Below are 6,157 nucleotides of genomic sequence, written 5' to 3'. Positions count from 1 at the left end.
CCCATCCTTAAGCCCTTAAGCGAATTCTGAAACATCACTATTGTTCATCTCATCAATTTAGGGATTCCTATTCAAGGATAGGATTTGAAGACTATTCACCAGTCTGCCTTTGTCCGACTGGGAATCTTTCTAATGAGATGCTTTGGCACCGGAGCCCCTTTACTTTAACTTAATTCTTTCCCCTGAAAAAAGCAAGAGAACAATTTGAAGCTAGTTCAACGAAACTCTTCTTTTATTGAATTTCAATCCTTTAATGCCTTTAATGAGTCCTTTACTGATGCTGAAGAATAAGAAGAGAGCGAAGCGCATGCGGAACGGACACAGAAAAAAGAAGTGTGGAAGAGAAGCAGCCGAGCTCATTCCCTTGGCTTCCTGGGCCCAAAGCAGTCTTTCCTGTCCAAATAAAGGATTTGGGGCTTCTCTTGCTACGCTACTTTTAATTTCTTTTTGAATATGGCCTGGTCTATGCACATTGCTTTCTCCAGAAGGTTGGCCGCCTATCCTGCGGATCGAGGGCTCCCTCCCCTTTTTCCAATTCCTTTGTGGCAAGCTCATTAGTGGCAGCAAGCTCATTTGATTAAACTCTGGCGATTCAACCTTGCTAGGTTCCATATTCAAATAGCGGAGATTCACGAAGAAGTCTTGCGCTATTTACCAGTGAGTGGTATTATTGGACTGATCTTTTGGTGGGAAATGTTCTTCATTTTAGATTTGTCGCCAGCTATTGGAGATCCTATTTCCGTACCAACGCAAGATATGCTTATTGGACTTCTTCTTTTTCATTTCGAAGAAAAGGTGCGGGAGGAAAATGAAACAACGGAGAGATCCGAATCGGACCTAAATGGAAATGACATGAAAAGTCTTTTTCAAAACCTAGCATTAAGGGCGTTAGCAGTTGATCCTGGGACAGGGAACTATGTAATGTAACAAAACCCTTGGCAATTCGGCATAAATTAATACCGACTCCTCAGAATTTGGTAACTTCAACTCCATTAACAACGACTAAGAAACCGGGATCATTCTATTTTGTCAGGCTTCCCGCTCAAGATTTGACATGAAATCGCGACTTGACCGGGCCGAAGATTGGCACACAGGTTTGGGTTTTGTTCTATTTCTGTTATGCTTCCGAAGCCTAGACCCACCTTTCACCTTGGCTTGGCTACAGGTTCAAATCAATCCTTTTTTTCTGCTTTCTTATCTTCCTTTCTTCGAACCTTTTGCATCCTGGGGTTGAAGAAGGTCCCAAGGGTTCGGTTGTTCGCCGATTCAAGTGGTACGTGAGTTGAGGCTCCCCACAGCTGAGGAGTAAGGAATGGCCTTCATTGCTTTCTCCCCTTCTTCAGTTGTCGGGCATGCACTTTTGCTAAGTTTGAAGTGACTAGCAAGTGGTGTGCTAGTTGACTTAGCATTCTTCATGTTGAACCTCTCAAGCTCAGCCCCCCTTTCTAAATCCCTTCAAAAGCCTCTTTCTATAAAGAAAGTGAGTAGGAACTGATCCACTAAGCCCGGGAAAGCGGTAAAGCCAATCCCGCCTCGAGATTGGAACAATTTCAAAGAACCCGGCTTTTTTCGACATAATGACTTTTTACTTTTGAAATGAACTTTAATTTTAAACTTTTTAAATGTGACTTTTTCTTAAACAACTGGCTCGCTCTTCACTCGCTCCGTGTTTTTTCGGCATGACCTGATTTTCTTAGTGAAATGGCATTTTCAGAGAATATAATACAATCCCAGTCCCCGAGACTCATTATGCAGCCTCTTCTAGAGCGTAAACTGCACTCGCTTCATCAGTCCAGTCCTTTCCTTGCTTAGCCTATCCAGCTTGTCCATATAAGAGAAGGGGGAAGGGCATTTCAATCCAGTACTTCAATCCCGTCCTTCAAACCAGACCTAAGTCATCATATATAATAAGCGCACTAAGCAACCGAAACTTCTCTATATCTGTGAGATAATTAATTAGTATTTTAGTTAACTTACTAGTTAACTAATTCAAACCTACTGTTTTTTGACAAAATAAACATTTTGCGGAGACAGGATTTGAACCCGTGACCTCAAGGTTATGAGCCTTGCGAGCTACCAAGCTGCTCTACCCCGCGCTGAAGAAAAGAACTGGGAACGAATGGCATCGAAGGTGCAACGAAGGTTGCGGTTGGTAGTGATGAAGCAGCAGAGGTCCCAGTTGAAAATTAAGTCCAGTAATATCCTAGACGTGTGATTTTCTTTGCCATCATGGGTCCGTTAATGTGAGGGCCACATTCTCCATCATGGACTTCTTCCATCACTTTTCGTGCCTGTGAATGATCAAGACAACGCAGGATTACACCAAGAGGTGTTCTTTTGTATAGCTCTCCTTGCATGAGGACGTATTGGGAAGCTAGCAAACGGATAGAGCGTTGTCCCCTTTTGTCCATTTATGGTGGATAGGTGCCGTTGAGTTTGAAGTTTAGGATTGCTTGGAACCATGACTCCTCTGTAATTTCCTCTTCATCGGTGATTTGGTGCACATAAGCTGGCTCTGATCGTCGTTCGATGCATAAAGGCATTTCTACCATACTATCCGGCATGTTAATCAAAGATGCGAGTTTTGCAAGAGCATCCGCAAATTGATTTTCTTCTCGAGGTAGATGTAAGTAGGTTACTTGATCGAAGAATTGGGCTACTTGGTCTATTCTGGCTTGATAAGGTGCCAGGCTTTCGTTTCGGATTTTCCAAGATCCTGTAACTTGATTGATGATCAAAGAGGAGTCCCCATGTACTCGAAGATTCTTGATGCCTAAACTTACTGCCGCTTGCAATCCAATGAGACAGCCAGAGGCTTCGTGATACTGCGGCGTTATTTGTCACCTCGAAGTCGAGTTTCACGAGAGATTGGTGTATGCTCGCCTTCAGGAGAAATGAGCAACACCCCTATTCCAAATCCTCTTAAGTTCGATGCTCCATCAAAATAGAGGTCCCAGGAGTCTACATCTGTTTGGAGTATATCCTCATTCGGAAATGACCAGGTGTCTATCGTTTGTGTATCATTGATGGGATTTTCTGCAAAGAATTCGGCAACGGCGCGCCCCTTTATGACTTTCAAATGTACATATTTAAGATCGAACTCAGAGAGCATCAAGGCCCATCTCGCTAGACGTCCGTTGAGAACGGGTTTCTCGAAGAGGTATTTGACAGGATCCATTTTGGAGAATATCTTGACGGAGTAGCTAAGCATGTAGTGGCGTAGCTTCTTCGTTGCCCACACAAGAGCGAGGCATGTCTTCTCGAGTGGCGTGTATTTGCACTCGTACTCCAAGAACTTCTTACTAAGGTAGTAGATGGCTCTTTCTTCTTTTCCTACGGTTTGAGCTAGCATGGCGCCCATGGCCGTTTTAGTTACTGTGAGATATAAACCAAGAGGTTGATCTCGTTGGGGTGGCATGAGCACTGGCGGTTTGGCTAGTATCTCCTTGATTCGGTCAAAAGCCTTCTGAAAGTCATCATCCCACATGGTGTGATCTGTTTTCTTTAACTTCTTGAATATGGGTTCGCAGATCATGGTGAGTTTCGATATGAATCGACTGATGTATTGTACCTTGCCTGGGAATCCCCTAACTTCTTTCTCTGTTTGAGGTTACGGCATTTCGATTAAAACTTTGATCTTTGAAGGGTCTATTTCAATACCTCATTGGCTAACCACGTATCCTAGGAGTTTGCCAGATGTCACTCCGAATGCGCATTTCTGAGGATTGAGCCTCATGTTGTACTTCTGTAGCCTCGAGAAGAATTTGCGAAGGTTCGCAATATGTCCCTCTCTTTCCTTGGACTTGACAATCATGTCATCTACGTATACCTCAATTTCTTTATGCATCATGTCATGTAAGAGCGTAGTTGCGGTGCGTTGGTGTTGGGGCTGGTGTCCTTTACAGTTAGTGCAAGGACTTATAAATCTCTAAAAGGATCAAAGGGTATACTTTTGTATCATAATCAGTTGGTCCACGTTTATCAATAACGGTTGGCTTGCTAGATAAGTTTGACGTTATTGTCATACAGATGGCGGTGATCAACTGGTCCCTAAAAGTCACACCTATAGGATACGTTTGAGAGATGTGACGGTATGAAAATGCGATCATGTAGATGCCAAATTTGACTAACCGGTTAGTTCGAGTTATTTGACTAATAATTAGTCAAAATGTGATGTTAAGATATTTTATTTAATACGGATTAAATAATAACGGCTAAGGCGAATTAAGCAATTAATTCGTAAATTAAATATAAGCGATTTATATTTGATTAATGTATATTGAATATAATTATACAATATCGTCTTTGTCGGACATGTATTAATATTTCAACTAATCCGTATTATTAGTTGATGCTTTAATAACCGATAACCGATGACGATTTATAACAAAACCGCGTCATATACATTTTAGCGATTTGCGAACCGGACCATGAGCTAAAACTAAAAGGAAGTGGAAGCCCACTTCCCGAGTGAGCCCATGGATGGCCGGCCAAGTGAGGACAAAAGAGAGTTTTTTCTCTCTTTTGAAACCTAATTCATTTTGATAAAAATTTTAGGGTTTTGAGAGACATTTTTCCTCTCTAAACCTAGATCTCTCATCTAAAGAAAAACTCACAAAATAATCCTCTCAATATTGCAAGGCAATTAGAGGATTCATTCTAGCACAAGGGCATTTCTCAGACGATCTTGGGTGCATCATTTAGGAGGAGATCTACTTTGATCTCTCATTGCCAATTTGCACTAGGACCGAAGGTTATTCCTTGATCTTTATCGTTTCATTGTTGTTTTTCGTTTATGACAATAAATTGCATATAAAATTTGCGTTATAATCCTATAATTAAAGGGTTTTATACGGATATTACCCCACAAGTGGTATCAGAGCGAGGCCACGTAAATTTTTCTATGTGATTTTCATCAAACGAATTTTGAATCGATGGATTTTTTGCTTAATTTCATTCGGCTGCCAATTTTTTTTCCTCTCGGCATTATTTTTTTTTGCTGCGTTTTGCTGCGTTTTTTTGTGCCTTGGGATCCGTGTCAAGTTTACACGGTGATGGTTGTCGTTTGTCTTGTGTTCATTTTGATCTTTGCATATTGTTTTGTAATCGATATTCATTGCAATATATTAAAGATCCATCAAAATGTTTGCATAAAATTTCGTGCGGCACAAAATTTTTGTCTCGGCAATTTTTTTTGAAAAACCGTGTGGCCTTTGTTGACACGGCCTGTTTTTCTGTTTTTTGCATTGATTTGCGTGCCACACATTTTTGTTAGATCGTTCGATCTCTTGTTTTCAATCGTTCTTTACATGTTGTAATTTTAATCGATAATTATTGCAATATGTTAAAGATGTATCAATTGTAGTTTGAATTCTATACGGATTAGATTAAATTGCAATTGGGTTTTATCAAATCGTTTGTTTTGATCTTTGTTGCTCATGTTTTGAGCCGTGTTTTTGTTTTTGTTGCTCTCGGTTTCAGCAACTTTTATAAAAAAAAAAAAAAAAAAAAATTCGTGGTACTGTTCACATCCAGCAGTGAAGAAAAAAAAAAAAAAAATTTTTTTGTTTTTTTTCGGCCATTATTGCATAATACGGATTTATGCACTCGCTTGATAGTGAAACGGTTCACCCACGAACAATTTAGTTACTTTAAAACGATTTAAAGTAACGGATTATCATGAATTAAAATTAAGTTGATAAAGCGGTTTTGTCACATAATTTTAATTATCTTTGGTGGTTTGGATAATTTAACATAATTACGGAATTATGTCACGAATAAATTTAATTTAGTTGATGCATTTTATTTATCGTTTTTGATTATTATGAATGCTTTTAATTACGTATTTATTTATTTTTGCAAACGGTTGTAACTTAGTGTGGCCTTAGTAGAACGTGTTACCGTAATGATGGAACACGGTCTTGGTTGTATTTTGAGATCTCGTATCTCCCCTTTTATTTCTTTTAATTACAGTTTTTATTTAGAATGTAAATAGGTTTACATTTTGTAAATTCTAAATTGTAATTTTTGAGAAGACCAAAGATGGAGACCGGATGCTCACTCCCGCTACTTGGATCAAGATGGAACATCAAGACAAGCTTCTCGGGTCCAACGGTGGATTCCAAAGTTGTTTTATGTTTTTTTATTAGGATAGGCC

The 6,157-nt window shown here is 39.7% G+C and overlaps 1 non-coding gene across 1 annotated transcript; it reads right to left on the bottom strand.

Annotated features, from left to right (window-relative positions):
- Positions 1–2,022: 2,022 nt before the first annotated feature.
- TRNAM-CAU (transfer RNA methionine (anticodon CAU)) lies at positions 2,023–2,096 on the bottom strand. Its single transcript has one exon. It is a non-coding gene; the product is annotated as a tRNA-Met (tRNA).
- Between the last annotated feature and the right edge of the window lie 4,061 nt (positions 2,097–6,157).

The sequence above is a fragment of the Silene latifolia genome, chromosome 9 (assembly GCF_048544455.1).
Source record: "Silene latifolia isolate original U9 population chromosome 9, ASM4854445v1, whole genome shotgun sequence".
In the NCBI taxonomy this organism is placed as follows: Eukaryota; Viridiplantae; Streptophyta; class Magnoliopsida; order Caryophyllales; family Caryophyllaceae; genus Silene; species Silene latifolia.
This window is presented reverse-complemented; position numbering and strand designations above follow the sequence as displayed.